General features: G+C 43.8%; 1 protein-coding gene across 2 annotated transcripts in view; it reads right to left on the minus strand.

The window, feature by feature from the left end:
* The window catches only part of VGLL4 (vestigial like family member 4), a 133084-nt gene extending 130981 nt beyond the window's left edge, over positions 1-2103 (minus strand). Inside the window, exon 1 of one of the 2 annotated variants that reach the window (XM_067543749.1) lies at positions 1981-2103. The gene's annotated coding sequence lies outside the window, so the exon portion shown is untranslated. Of the gene's footprint in view, positions 1-1815; positions 1907-1980 lie in introns of those variants that run through there. The other variant, XM_067543750.1, reaches the window with a different exon arrangement.
* Positions 2104-15511: the final 13408 nt, after the last annotated feature.

The raw sequence follows: 15511 nt of genomic DNA on the forward strand, positions 1-15511 counted from the left end.
CAATCAGTTATATATGAGAAAGCTCACTGAAGGCAACAGGGTTGCACAGCTATCACAGAAATTAGTTTGTCCAGCAGAACCTTATTAATTCCAATTATGACTGAGAAGAACAAATTCAGTAAGATGCCAATCACAGGCAGAGTTCACACAACTGGGAAAACAGAAAAATCTCTCTAAATGGAATATATTTGATATAAAGTCACTTAGATTTAAACACTGAATACAAAAAGCATTCTTACAGATTTACTTTTCAATATAGAATCACACTTTAAGGATGAAATTTCAGGGCTTGTCTGCAACCGAAAGTTATACCTCTAAGTTTCATGGTCAAGTTACAAGTCACGGTGTGAATTAAGTTGGCCGAATATATATATATATCTTATTCCAGTATCAGAGCATCCACATGGTACTTATACTGGCATAGGTAATTATATCAGTATAATTAATGAAACTTTCAGCCTGTGTCAACTCAAAAATGAATGTAAAACGATGGAGCCCAGCAGTTTGACAAGTCAGATTGGGTCTCCAACCACCTCTAAATAGGCTGGCAGAGCATGAAACATTGTAGAAATAGTACAATCGTTCAAAGAAATGAACTTCGGAAGAGGTATGAAAAAAAATCATTTTGCATCACTTGAGTAACACGCCTCCCTGACTTAGTATTGGCACTCATGGCCTGCAGAAGACATTTCATCCATTCCTCTCCTGCAAGGAGGTGTCAATCCTATGTGGAATTGAGAGGCTAAGGGGCATCAGAGGAAGGCTGAGGGGATCACAGAAGAAAACCCACCATCTAAAACAGGTTGGAGTGTTTTCCTCCTTCCTCCCCACCCCCACTAGGATTTAGTAACTTTGATTACTAATAGCATGACTGGTCCTAATAATTCTGCAAAATGATCTGGTCAGAAGCTTCCTTCTTTTAGAATGCAACATTCCACCACGCTGCCAATTCCCCTGATCATGGAACCATCTGAAATCCTTTTGTATGAGAGACTAAACTTGGACACAAGGTTTCTGATGCCAAATGGAATCAATGCTTTCTCTTCCCCATTACACCACAAGTATGACACAGCTGCACAGGAACGCCAACACGCAACCAGTGAAAGGACGAGCCTTCCCTTCCACACTGATACTACGTGGAGCTTACCACTCTAGAATCCTCTAGTTCCGTTCTTGGTACCAGGAAAGAGAGAAACACCCAAGCTTCTTCCCAGCAAGCCACCTGACTGCCAGGGAGCCCAGGAGAGATTCTGTTAGGAACTCTCCCACACTGCAGTACAAGCAGCAGGCTGAAAGCTTCCCCAGCTCACCTTTCCTCAGGACTACCGAGAGGAGGAGTTTGTGAGAATGGGATGCAAAGGAGAGAGGTGGCTGCAGTCACTCAGTGCCCTGCAGTAACAGAGCCACGCTGGGAGATGCTCCCTGGACACCAAGGCAGGGCGAAGACATGGGCACTACCCAGGCTCATCGCTGGGGCATCTGGGCCAGGGAAAGGGGCACAAAAGGCAGCCCAAGGGGCGAGGACACTCACCCCACTGGAGGGGCACGTAGCCATCGGGGTGGGGAGCCAGTAGCCCAGTGGTGGGAGAGCCGGGGGCGGTCAGGGCAGGCACAGCCAGAGCGGGAAGGAGATAGGGGGGTCGGGAAGCAAGAAGAACAGAAAGGACAACCGAGGGCACAGCCCGAGCCAGCCCCGAGCACGCCCGGCGCCGCTACTCCAGGTCCGAGGGCCTGGGCTGCTCTGGTGCAGCCAGGCAGGAACCAGGGCGCCCGCCAAACCCGGCCCCCGAGGGCACCGGCGCCCGCCGCACTTACCCCACTGGCTCCGGCACCCAGCCGAGCTCTGCCCCTGCAGCGAGGGAGCTGGGGCCACGGGCCACGGCCAGCCGGCTCCGGAGGCCAGGGCGCAGCGCCCGCGGCGGCTGCGGTCTCCTCCCCGCCCGCGCGGTCACTCTCACTCACTCACTCACTCACACTCACCGGTGTGCAGCGCGCACCTCAGGCAGCTGGGCCGGCGGGCGGGCGGCTGCTCCCCCGCACCGCACCGCGGCAGGACGCGCGGCGTGGCCGGGGCTCCCACCAGTGCCTCTGTCGCGCGGCTGCCGGAGCAGCCGGGCTCAGCGCGCGGCAGGGCTCCAGCTACAAGAGGAGCAAGGCGGAGGGGGAGGAGCTGTTTGTTTACGCCACCAGCGCCGAGACCCAAACAAGGCGAGTGCGGGAGAGGAGCAGGCACTGCGAGCCCCGGCCTGGCCTCCCCCAGCGCTACTGGCTGCACTGAGTGGCCAGGGCAAGAAATCCCAGGCACTGCGGATTCTCTTCCTAGCAGGTGGGGAGAGCCGGGAAGCCCCATTGGCTAAGCCAGCCCATGAGATCAGCATAGATTAGGGTAATGAGACCCTGACATCACATCCTCAGCAGGTAGAGAAGACCCCCCGCCCCCTTACACACACAGGGAAAGAAAAGGCGACGGGGGAAAACCCACACTGAAGTCTCCCCTCCTCCTTCAGGGGAGGAGGCACGCAATCCAAGCGGGGCTGCAGGTGGGAGGAGCCCTGGACTGGTGCTTTACACACAAAAGCAGCCTTGCGATGATTGGCGAGCTCCCACAGTGTTTTCAATGCAACGTGCTGTTGTGGGACGCGTAGAGCAGGCTTTGATTGGTGCAACTGCTGGAATGAAGTCTAGGATTCCGGGTTGGGATAGGAGGGGGGAATCTCTGGGCTTAGTTACTCTTGTAGTCTAGTGTTTCACAGGCAGAGGGAAGGAGGTATTTTATAAAGGATGTTAAAGAATGTATTTTCATCTGCCCTTATGTTAGACAATAGGTAAGAAAGCTGAGATTACACTGTCTTGTGCTTTATCACAAACATTAGAAATATATTTTTCATCTCTAGCAACTGACAAACTAGAGAAAACAGTAAGAGCAGAGATTCCTTACTGATTAAAAGCAACATGATACCTTCATTCCAACAACTATGGTTGATGGCACTGTACAGATACACTAAAATATATAATCAGGAAGATTTCTTTTTAAAAAATAAAGAAAATTAAGACTAATTAAAATATAGTCAAACCAAGCTTCTGTAAAACTGAAGGGTGCTAAAATTTATATACATATAAAAGAGTTTTAAAACAAACACCTCCTGTAGTGTTTAAACCCAAACACTGCAGCTAAAAGTCAAACTGGCCTATGCGTTGTGCAAGCAGAGAAACAAAAAATACACAGTTCCAGAGGGGTAGCCGTATTAATCTGTATACAGCAAAAACAATGAGGGTCCTGTAGCACTTTAAATACTAACAAATGTAATGTCTGCAGGCATAAGCTTTCGTGGGCTGTAACCCACTTTGTCAGATGTAAAGAATAGAAATCACATAGGAGTTATATGTACACATATCGAAGGGTAAGTAACAACAATGGGGAAGATAGATGAAAGCAAAGTCCATTCAGTTAGTGTAGTTGAGGCCTATTCACAACCATTGATTAGGTGAGAATGTGTGAACAGTGACAATTACTTCTTGTAATGAGATAACCATTCCAAGTCCAGATTCAGACCCAGTTTGATTGTGTCAAGTTTCCAGATCAGTTCTAGCTCAGCAGTTTCTCTTTTAAGTCTGTTTTTGAAGTTTTTCTGTAGAAGTATGGCAACTTTCAAGTCAGTGACAGAGTATCCTGGGAGATTGAAGTGCTCTCTGACTGGTTTATGGATGCTATTATTTTTTATGTCTGATTTGTGTCCATTTATTCTTTTGAATAGTGACAGTCCAGTTTGGCCAATGTACATGGCAGAGGGGCATTGCTGGCGCATGATGGCATATATTACATTAGGAGATGTGCAGGTGAATGAGCCCCTTATGGTGTGGCTGATGTGGTTAGGACCTGTGATGGTGTCACTAGAGTCGATGTGTGGGCAGAACTGGCAACGGAGTTTGTTGCAGGGGTATGTTCCTGGGTTAGTATTTTTGTATGGTGTATGGTTGCTGGTGAGTATTTGCTGCAGGTTGGGGGGCTGTCTGTAAGCAAGGATAGGTCTGCCTCCCACAGCTTGAGCGAGTGAGGGATCATCTGCTAGGATAGGTTGTAGATCCTTAGTGATGTGCTGGAGAGATTTTAACTAGGGACTATAGGTGATGGCCAGTGGTGTTCTGTTGGTTTCTTTGTTGGGTCTGTCCTGTATACATAAGCAGCAACAACTATATAAATCAATGGCAAAAAACTACATTATTGCAAAGTTAAGGTTGCTCGGTGGTATGCAATTTCCTTGCAGCATGCTGGAGCTGAGCAAAACTCACTTTTGAAAACCAGGGTTATGTAGCATTAAGGTTGCCCATGCAAGCTTAACTCTGTCCTCTTTTAGCAATGCTCCAATACTCTCCATTAACACACATACCTTTGCTCCCACAGTTGCTAAAATGTATAAGCTCTTCACCTCCTTTTACAACCCATTCACTCTCATCCTCAGGATTCCATCTAACACTCTTAAAGGAAAAAAAGAGAATAATAAATAGAATAGAATAGAATAGAATAGGTACCACTGCTCCTATTCTCCAGCCTCCATGCCACTCACCCCCACATCACCCTTCCCTCTATACCATCTCTCCACCTTGCCTCCAAGCTTCCCTTACCTTAGCCTCCAATTTCTCCCACCTACCACTCATCCACATTTATCCCCCCACCCCTTCCCTCACAGCAGCCCCAAACCTCTCCCCCCCATTCATCAACTTCTCTACCCCCCTAATTATCCCTCCCCTCCCAGGAAGCATTCACATGTCTAAGCCATCCCCTCCCCAAATACTTTAATAGTACAGGAGGGCTGGGGCGCAGGATTGGCTTGCACTGGAAGAGCTGTGGGGTGCAGGAGTTTGGGGTGCACTGACAGACCTGTGAAGTGCAGGATGGTTGGCATACAATGGGGTGCATTGGCAGAGCTAGAGATGCCAGGCGTCCCTCACTTAAGCCCCCACGTTCTCCCCATTTATCCCCCTTCCTATAACCTCCCACCCCTTGCTGAAACCCCAAGTCTTTTTAAGTTTATTCCCCCTTCCCCACTCCTCCACCCCTGAATACCTCACTCTCCTGGGAAGCACTCATATGTCTAATTTTTTTCCATCCCACCTTCTTTACATTCCCAAAATTAAAATTGCTGCTCATGATTCACAAATTGTAGCAACCTCCAGCCACTCAGTTCAAAACTCCTTTTGCCTTTGGTTGGAGTGTTGTGATTAAATTCTTCTTAGATAGGTTAATGGAAAGGTGAGTTCACAGCCATCAAAGTCTGATTCATCTAGAGCTTATCTACATGTACAGCACAGCAGGACTGTCGCTGTAGCACTTTAATGAAGACAGTACTATACCAATGGGAGATCACCTCCATGAAAGGCGGTAGTTATGGTGGCAGGAGAAGCTCTCTGGTCAACATAGCACTGTTTACACTGGGGGATAGGTCAGTATAACTATGTTGCTCAGGGATTGCTCAGGCCATGTCTATACATACAGTAGTGCAGCGGCACAGCTGTTCCTGTAGATGCACCACTGCAGCACCTGTGGTGAATACACTCTATGCCAACAGAACAAAGCTCTCTCATTGACATTAAAAAAAACTCACCTCCGTGAGTGGCATAAGCTATGTCAAAGGGAGAAGCTCTCCCACCAACAAAGCGTTGTGCACACAAATGCTTATGTTGCTGTAATTTATTTCACTCAAGGGGTGGAACATTCACACCCCTGAGCAATGTAAGTTTTGCTGACATGGGTTGTAGTGTAGACAAAGCCTTAGCATGTGGATTTTTCACACCCCTGAGTGATGTAGTTATACTGATGTAGGTCTGTAGTGTAGACCTGGCCTCAGTCATCAGTACCTCTCAGTTTAACAGTAGAAGGCAGCAAAAGGAAACCAGTTTTTCTTGGTGGGGGAAGGGGTGGGGTAGCGGCATGGTGGTATTTCCTCTACCAAGTCCAATGCCGATAGCACTATCCCAACTGTTTTAGGCCTGCCCAAGGTAGGAAGCAGTTTGGTCCACAGCCTGAATTTCTACTGGACTCTGATTTCTTGACATTTAGATATGGCTGAAACAGCACTGAAATGCCAATTTCCTTCTATAACTGTTGAACAGCTGAACACACTGCTAGAGTGATCGAGGCCTTCAAGACTGGATTATTACAAGTGGTAATGAGTACAGGCACCCCTAAAAATCTCAACCTGGCTCCATGACCTACCTTGACAGTCATGATTCCACAGAACCACTGAAACTACCAAACACAGGAATCATACTCATGTAAGCAGGAAACAGTTTTCCTCAGCAACTGGTCCAAGACAATGGAATTCCCTTGTGGGGGAGCAGAGAAAGTCCCCACCTTTGGAATATACTGCAGAGAAATTTAGAGTCCAGCTCCTATTTGTAGTCCTGAGAAGTCCCTACTGTGATGTCTCATTACCTGGAAAATAAGTGCTTGAAATTTGGATTTGATGGGCTATACACCAGTTCCATAGTTTCATAGCTTTGGTGCAAAGAGAGGGAGATCTTGCTCCTGTTTGTTAATGTAGAACATGCAGGTCACATTGTCTGTCAGGATCCTGATCAGATTGCCCGTGATAAGAGGCAGGAAATGAAGGCAGGTATTATTGACTGCTCTAAGCTCTACCAGGTTGATATGGAGACTGGTTCCCTGAATTGTCTATCCACCCTGAGATGTGAAGGCATTGAGGTGAGCTGTTAAATCAAAGGTATGGCAGGATCTGAACCCTCGACTGACCCATCAAAACTATTGCTTCAATGATGACTGGGTACGCACAGAAGGAAGGTGAGTGTCTATCTTTCTCTGGAATTTAGGTCTCTTCCCAGGAGGTTCGGTGGATCTATGAAATCCAGAGAACTGAGTGGGGTGAGATCTTTGGGCAGTCTGTGACCTACTAAATCTTCTCTTATTCATAGGTGTTATAGATATCTATATGTGTGTGTGTATATATATCTCATAGAGGTACATACACACACACACACCCACCCACCCACCCTGGAGTCTTTCAATGCGTGCAGGCACCCATCCGTGGTCTCTGAGAATAGCTTTTGACCATTGAAAGGGAGGTCATCAACAGTGTTCTGGACCTGTTCTCAGAAACCCTAAGAGTTAGAGCCATGATACCTTGCACATACCAACTGCCATGGAGATGGACCTGGCAGTGTTGTCCGGGCATCCAAGGACGCATGAACAGAGGTTCTAGCAAATGACTGATCCACCAGCATGACAGACTGAAATTGTTCCCTATGTTCCTATGGAAGATGTTGAATAAAAGCCGTAAATCTATTTATAGGTTGTAAAATTATATCTGCCCATGATCACCTGATCATTTGCAATCCAAAATTGTAGGCTCATGGATGAGTAAGATTTCCATTCAAAAAAGGTCTGGCACCTTTTTTACTCTGTTATATGGGGTTGCTTATCCTGCTTATTTACTGCCTCCACCAGAGAGCAGGGAGTTAGGTTGGGCAGGGAGAACAAAAATTCTAAATCCTTGGGGAGAACATAATATTTCTAATCCGTCCATTTACAAATTGGTGGAATAGTAGTAGATGTTTGCCACACAGCCTTAGCTGGGTCTAGGAGTGCCTCATTAATGGGTAACACAGCCGTGGCAGGCATTGCTTACAGTAGGATGTTTAGCAGTTTGAGTTGTAACTCCTTGACCTCTTCGAGTGGTATGTGAAGAATGTCAGCTGCCCACCCTCTTTATTAAGTCCTGGAATTGCAGGAAATCATTGGCCATGAAAGGTGGTGGTGGCATAACTGCCTCATATGGAGATGAGGATAAAATAGAAATTTGAAGGATGGCTTCTTTTTCCACCCTAGCCTCCTGCTCCTCAAATGTCTCCTCGTGTTGGAGGAAGGGGGGCATGGTTGGGAAGAGGATTGGACAACACCAGCCTCCCAATATGACAGAGCTGGTGGTCTGGCACACTGCTGCTGATATGCAGCCCAGGGATCCCAATATGGCCATGGGGAAGGGATGAGGGGCGGCATATAGGACTGGAGGTGGCATGCAGGCTTGATTCTACCACTCTTGTTGTTAAGCATGAGGATCTTCCTTGTGAACGTCAAAGAACAGATTCCTAAACAAGATATGTAGGAGAACCCTGTATGGAGATAGATGAGACTGACTGGAGGTCTCTTTTGTGCTCCTCAATTCCTCCAGCAAAGGGGCATCAGCAGAAAAGGGTGGAGAGTCCTGTGGCACGGGAGGGTAATGTTAATCTGGAGATGGGGATCTGGAGATGCTTGGTACCTATGAGCAGTTAATCTGTCTGGTTAATCCATCACAGACGAGTTCTTCGATACAGAATTCTTGTGGTACCAAGTAGGGGATTGGTACTGGTGTGGTAGCTGAAGTATCTAGCACTGTTGATTGGGAGTGCACCGACACAGTTGCTGATAGTTTCTTGCACCGTTGTTTGCCTGGTACCAATGTCAGGGCTGTGCCAGATGATACTAGTCTGGAGTGCTTATCCTTGCCCTCCTTTTCCCTCACAGACAATATGGGGGCCCTGTTGGAAACATATTTTGCTTTCGAGCACCTGGACTTCCAGCCCTGGCAGTACCTGAGGAGGAGCCTTTCACCTCTAGGGTACCAAGCAAAGAGGTAGACACTAACAAGACCATGGATCTAGAGAGGGACCTGGGCCTTTTCAGAGCCTGTTCCTTATAAGAGTCCAAGCTCGTCATCTTCAAATCTTTCCCTGAGGCCTCCATAGCCTTTCCTTTCTTAGGGGAAACCTGCGCCAAGGCTGCAGGGGCTCTGAATCTGTCCAGAGGCAGATTTTTTTATTTTTTTGGGGGGAGGAGGAAGAGGAGGGGCAGAAGAGGGGGAGAGAGGAGGAATTTGCCTAACTCAGAAGCAGGTGGAAAGGAGCTTTTTCATCAGCAGCCTCAGTTTAATCATCCTGTTTTTCCTCATCCTGGATTTGAGGGCCAGGCAGAAGTTGCACTTCCGGGAAATATGGGACTCCCCCAAGCGATGGACACACTTGGCAAGGCCACTGCTAACTAGGATAGCCTCAACAAGAGAGACAACATTTGATACCTGGCAATCCAGGCATGCCCTGCTAGGAGAATAAGGCTCCACAGGGGAAGGGGAGGAAGAGGAAACAAGTCAGTCTTCTCACTACTTATATCTAACTACACTAAACTAATCCTAAACAAAATCTATAGGTAAAGTGTACAAGAGAACAATCGAGGGATACTCAAGGTGGACCTGCTAATGCTCTGTCTCAGACAGTTGAGAAAGTGGTTCCCATGCACAGCCCTACGTAGCCTTGGTATGCGGCATGAGGATACACAGGACGCACGTGCAGGCCTGGTGGACACCACTTATGGAAAATTTCCAAACAAGGGCTCGAAAGGTGCATGAATGCTGGAAGTGGACCACCTGTATGGATACTACTTGAAGAACACTGGGCTCACCTGCGATTGTTTCTGTCTCAGCACATTTAGACCACGTTTTATATGTCATAATTGAACTGGGATCAGAGGACGGTAGTTATTCCATAGTCTTTGATTGCATCTTATCCTAGAAAATTAGGCACATTGTTTACACTAGGAGACAGACCTGTTTTCACTTGCCCCAAGGGCTCCCTCCTAAGGAATTCCATCCTATTACCCTGCTTGGTCAATGTGCATATGGAAACATGAGGAAAGCAAGTGAAGTTGTGGTACCGTCAGTGCAAAATGACACCCATATCATTTGACATGGTCAAGGCAACTGACTAACCTTGTGCCTTATAGAGATGGGGGCATGGATGACAGATTGAACTCAGATAAGAATAAGGAGTTAACACGTGTACGTTGGAAGAAACAAGCAAAAGAAACAGCGCAAAGTATAGGGCTTGAAACCTCAGGTGCTTGTTGGATCCATTGCTCTGGCAGGATATCTAGGAAATAGCAATTCGAAGAGTATTTATCATCTGAGCTTGGCAAGCTTTTCTCTCAGCTGTGGAACTTGCCACAGTTATTCATCCATATGAACTTTTTTTTATGGGAATATTTTCATTTGCAGTAAGTGCTGCTTCATACAGTGAGCACGTTGCACTAGTGTTCCAGGCTCCGCACTGGCTTCCAATAGAGTTCTAAGTGAAATTTAAGCGTTTGGTTTGACCAGCTACCACAATTTTTTTTTTTTTTTTTTTTTAAATAAAAAACATGTTTAAAACTGGGATTTATATGTAGCATAGTCACAGCCTACTGGTAGAACTGAGAGCTCAATTCTGTAGCCCCTACTCTGGGAAAGTTCTCACTAATTTCAATAGGGTTACAGGATCAAACCTGACACCTGCTCCATGGCCATATAAGGAAATTAAATATTCCCTCCTCCCCATGATTACATTTGAATAAAGAATGCCCTAGGCTAACCTCTCCTCACACACAGACACAAGCAATACAACATTTTACTACTCTGAAGACTGTTATGCTAATGCACGCACTCCCTGCAGCAGTGGAATACTTTGGCACTGGCTACATTACAAGCCAGGCTTTGTTAAAGAAACTAGTTTTAAAAATTAATTTCAGTTCATATGGTAGTGCAGCTGGCAGGTCTGGGACACAAAGCTGTTATAAGCCTTTTCAGTCAGATATACTTGTGCATAACTACAAAGAGCTGAATTTTTTCTTAAGTGTTCATGTGGGAGGTAAGTTGCCAGCTGGCATTCATAGAGCTCTTACAAGAGAAATTTAGCAGAGTTCAGTGAGTTTCAGCTTCTCCTCTTATTGTGATTTTACAGTTTTGTTAATAATGACATTACAGGCCTTTTCTTTGGCAACAGATTGGCGCTTGTGAAGTTAGCTTACTCTGAATAGAAGAGCCTAATGTACTACTTGAAATTCTGCACAATCATAAACAATACAAAGATGATTAGTTTTTCCCACTGCAACCAAGCCCTTTTCAAGGCTATCACAAAATACGTAATTAATGTCAGTGTTAATAAGGTTTGCTGTTATATTGGAACATTTAATTTGTCAATAGAGTTTATACCCTGGATCTGGCTCCATCCACATCTTACCTTAATAAAATCATGGGTCACAATTTACTTTTGACACCAGCTTTGTAAAATTTACTTCAAGAAATTTTTAATCTAACCCAAATTACATAGCTCCACATGCAAATAATGTTTTAAAAAGACATTTTAGTGTCACTAAGCTTTACATCTAAAGTTCTTATTTTGAAATCTAGATACATTTGCATGACATCTCAAAGCTACGCTACATCAAAAGCATGCCTAAACTCATGACATTGTAGCACGAGAAGATTTAAGAAAACACTTCCAACATTTTAAGAGAGAGTTTATTTTGTTATTTCATGATTTGTCAAATTGCAGTAATTCCAGACAGACAAGTTGATCTGAAGTGTAAGTTGTTATACTTAGTAAATTTATTAGCTACTTCAAGACAAAGCTTGCTTTCTTCATAGTATAGTCAATTGTCTGCTTCATCCCCTTAAGGAAGATTAAAAGAGACAGTACTTACAGTTGGAGCAGGAACAAAACAGCAGCATCATGTTCAATAGAACAATGAAGTAATTTCAGAGTCCAATGGAAACAGAACAACCCTAGGTTTGCTGCATCAGAATGTTGGACCACAATTTACTTACTTGTTTTGTTTTAGATTAAAGGCAAGTCCAGTCTTAAGTACTATGGTTGCACAATATAATTGTTATCCAAAGCTGTTGAAATATAAGACAATTAACTGCTTTTTCCTTTTTGTTGAAGTAATATTGTTTGGAATTGTAACATTAAGCTGAAAACATTCTCTGGAGCTAAGACTATTTATTTGCTTCTTTTTAAAGTTTTATTTAAAAGAACTTTATTAGAATTAACAAAAAATAACCACTTTAGAATGCTATACTTGAAATAAGACTTCAGTGTAAAAAAACAGGACAGGATAATGGGAAGTTATAAATGGTTTACACATGTAATTTTAAAACAAAATCCCTTAGAAAAAGTAGCCTTTGATGTAGTTAAACATTCAGGACAGTCAGTTTTTGGATTACAAGAGTCTTACTTAACATGCATTTATCAACAAACACTAACAATTGCGAAAATTTCTTCAAGCTCCATCCCCTCTTCTGTTTCCATTGTGCAATACACAGCTTTCATAACAAAAATTAAGCTCAAACTACAAATGCAATGTGTTCATTGTTTTTATCTTAATGTTCACACAGAACAAGAGACAAGCCGTTGTACAGTTATGGTTCATTAAAATCCAGGATCAAGCAAATCTGAACTAGTTGCCTTTTCTGGCAAGATACAAAATTATTGTAGCAATATTATACAGTTAAGGATTATAAGTTAACTCATAATAGAGTACATAATTGTCATTACATCACCATAAGGCTGTACTTGCCCATAAAAATTTACTTTTTTCTATTATTTTGTACTACACTGCCTGTAAACTACTGAGCAAGTGTGCAACAAATATGGCTGTGATTTTCAAAGAAGTTAAATGGAGTTAAGCATCCAAATACCATTCATCTTCAACAGTAGTTGGGCACCTCACTCCCTGAGGCTCTTTTGAACTTTGCCACCTTTATGGACTCAGAGAAGCATTAACCACAGGGATGCAGTTCTTATTGTACATGAAGATAGAGGTGCCAGTTTAGGGGTCCTCTCCAAGGCTTTTGCATTTGCTCAGAGTTTCATAGGCCATGGAGCTAGAAATGAGAGGGCGGGGGAAGAAATGGCCCAACCATTTTTCAGCAGTGGTCCCATACTGAATCAGTACAGTTGCTGTTGGAATGGTTTGGAGTACGGTAAAATGAGCATTTATCAATCAGAACAAGTGAGTATTCTAATGTATTCAAGTTGTCAATACTGCCGTCATCATCATATTATCAAAGTGTCTTCCAGAAGTGGTGTAAGTAATGTGACTCCCAGCACATATTGCAAGTAGTATGTAAGCGCTATTTTACAATACTAGATGGAAGTGTCCACTTTTCCAAATGGCCCAGGACAGGTAGAACATGAAGCAGGATTTTTTTTTTTTTTTTAAAGAAATAATAAATTGACTCCTTTTTACTTGAAGAGGTAATCCCAATGGAATTACAAATAAAGCAGGAAAAAGGAAGTGACTATATAGTACACATTATTTAAGGTAACAAAAAGCAAAGCATAAGGAAACTAAAATATGGGATGTTAAGAATAAATGATAGATTATGTGATCTCACAGTGACCAGACTACATACCTAAGTCCCAGAGCTCTGAGGCAGTGGAGAGCAAGAGACCAGCAAGATTTCAGCATAAATAAATAAATACATAAATTAAATAAAATATCCGTTTGAGGTTCCAAATATCAGATTTTACCAAATATTCCAAAAACCAGACTGTCTATATAATTTAGGAGGGAGGACATGTAGGCACGATTCAGTACCTCTACGATTTGCTTTGACAAGGCTGTTTGCACAAAGCATCAGTGCACATGCTCACAGACTCAGACTTTAAGGTCAGAAGGGACCATTATGATCACTTAGTCTGACCTCCTGCACAACACAGGCCACAGAACCTCACCCATGCACTCCTGTAATAGACCCTTAACCTCTGACTGAGTTACTGAAGTCCTCAAATTATGGTTTAAAAACTTCAAGGTACAGAGAATCCACCAAGTGGATGCTGAAACCACAGGATATTATGGAGGGTCCATGGAAAGTTAGAGTGTCTAGTTCTTAGGTGACTTCTGCTTTTGAACTAATCCTGCAGCTACATTACTCAGTCTGTTAGTCAGATGCACTGACATGCAAAGCCAACAGATAAAGTATTCCAAAGGAGAGACCTCCCCAGACATAAGTGAGGATGTTAAAAAGAGCCTGCACTTCAATTTCAATTTCAGATGTTCTAAATATAGCAGTAAATAGTTGAAGCTTCATACAGGTAAACACCTGGAGGAACTTGCAAATCTTAATTATGTCCCACTTATTGCTGCAACAAAGAGAATTTAAACAGGTGGAGAACCACGCATCTTTGATGGACTGGTGATATTTGTTGGTGAAGTGAGTATCCTCTTCTGAGTAGCTGGCCAATTTCATACATAGTACGCTATATTACGTAAAATGTAACAATCTGTAGTATTGTTGTCACTGCACAGCACAGCTAGGATCAGAGTACTGAAATATTATTTAGACAGTTGTTCATGAGAGACCAAGTTTTTGTTTACAAAGGGGCCCATTCCTGAGATGGGTATGTGCAGAGAGAAGTGGGGAATCTAACAAACATAGATGCTGCATCTGCTCAGGGACTTTTCCACTCAGCCTATCTTTGCTACTTTGCCAGTTTTGGTCTGAGAAATCTTCAATAAAAGTTCCTTTTATCTGTCCAGACAGAATAGAGTTTACTTTAGTGTTTCTCAAATTATGGTTTGCAAAGCTCTTGCTGCTGGTGTGAGGAGAGCTAGCTGGTCCTATGGTGCTGACTCTCCTGTGATACCACGTAGTAGCACCTAATAGTGTTCAGGTTATTCACTGAGAAGAGGAGCATGGAGGCCTGTTAAAGCACCTGGGAATGAGCCACCTTCCTAGCCACCTCTGCTGAGGATGCTGCTCATACAGGAAGATGAGGTGGGGAAACAGGATCCGGAACTGCCAGACACCAGGCAAAAGGAATGTTTGGGGGAGAAGAGAATGATATAGCTGGGAATTAAATCCAGGTGAGATGCAACCAAGCAACAGGGAAATGTGCAGGAGAATGGGGGGATGGCACAGGTTAGGCACGAAAGACGGCAATAAAACGAAGTTACAGATAAAATGAAAATGCAAAGTGGACCAAGTGACTAACATTGTAGAAGGGCAAATACACCTTTTCACACTGAAGGCAATAAGTACATATTCTCCTAAAACTAGCTTTCTACCCCATGATTGCTAGTTATTGTAGTGAATTACAGCTGTACACTGCAAGGGGTCATATTTACCCATTGCTGGGAACTTCAAAAAGCAACAAAAATGTCTGGAATACATCTGTCATTTCTCTTAAATTTTACATAGAAAAATGTAACAACTGTGTAATGTATTTTATATTAACAAAAGAGAGGCGCTCAAAATGTGTGCTGCGCTTGCCTATGATTCATTCATGGCTCTCTGCCAAAAAGCTGCAAGACCAATGGCCTCAAGGGGAAAGGTAGGACATTTTTAAAAGCACAAAGATAAATGATTTACAGAGCAGAACCCATTGAAAGAAAAGCTTTCTGCCTACACCAACCAAAATAGAAGTTTTTCAAGTCTCTCTTGGAAGATTTACTACACAGACTGGAATATTTGTAATATATCAACAGATGGAGTAAACTAGGCATCCTCAGACTGGGATTTTTAATCCTCTCCTTGGAGAATAAGCCCATTCTGTTGCTGTATACAAAGAAAGTTCACCACAAAGCCAAACCAAAATATGCACTGCATACTTCAGTCATGTAAGACAAATAAAACCAACTCAAGTTACAGGCAAGCTCTACAATAAAGTAACACCTGTAATGTGAAAGCCACTGGCAGGGTCG

The sequence above is a fragment of the Emydura macquarii genome, unplaced genomic scaffold (assembly GCF_026122565.2).
Source record: "Emydura macquarii macquarii isolate MOO-44397 ecotype Brisbane River unplaced genomic scaffold, CSIRO-AGI_Emac_v2 contig_968, whole genome shotgun sequence".
Lineage (NCBI taxonomy): Eukaryota > Metazoa > Chordata > Testudines > Chelidae > Emydura > Emydura macquarii.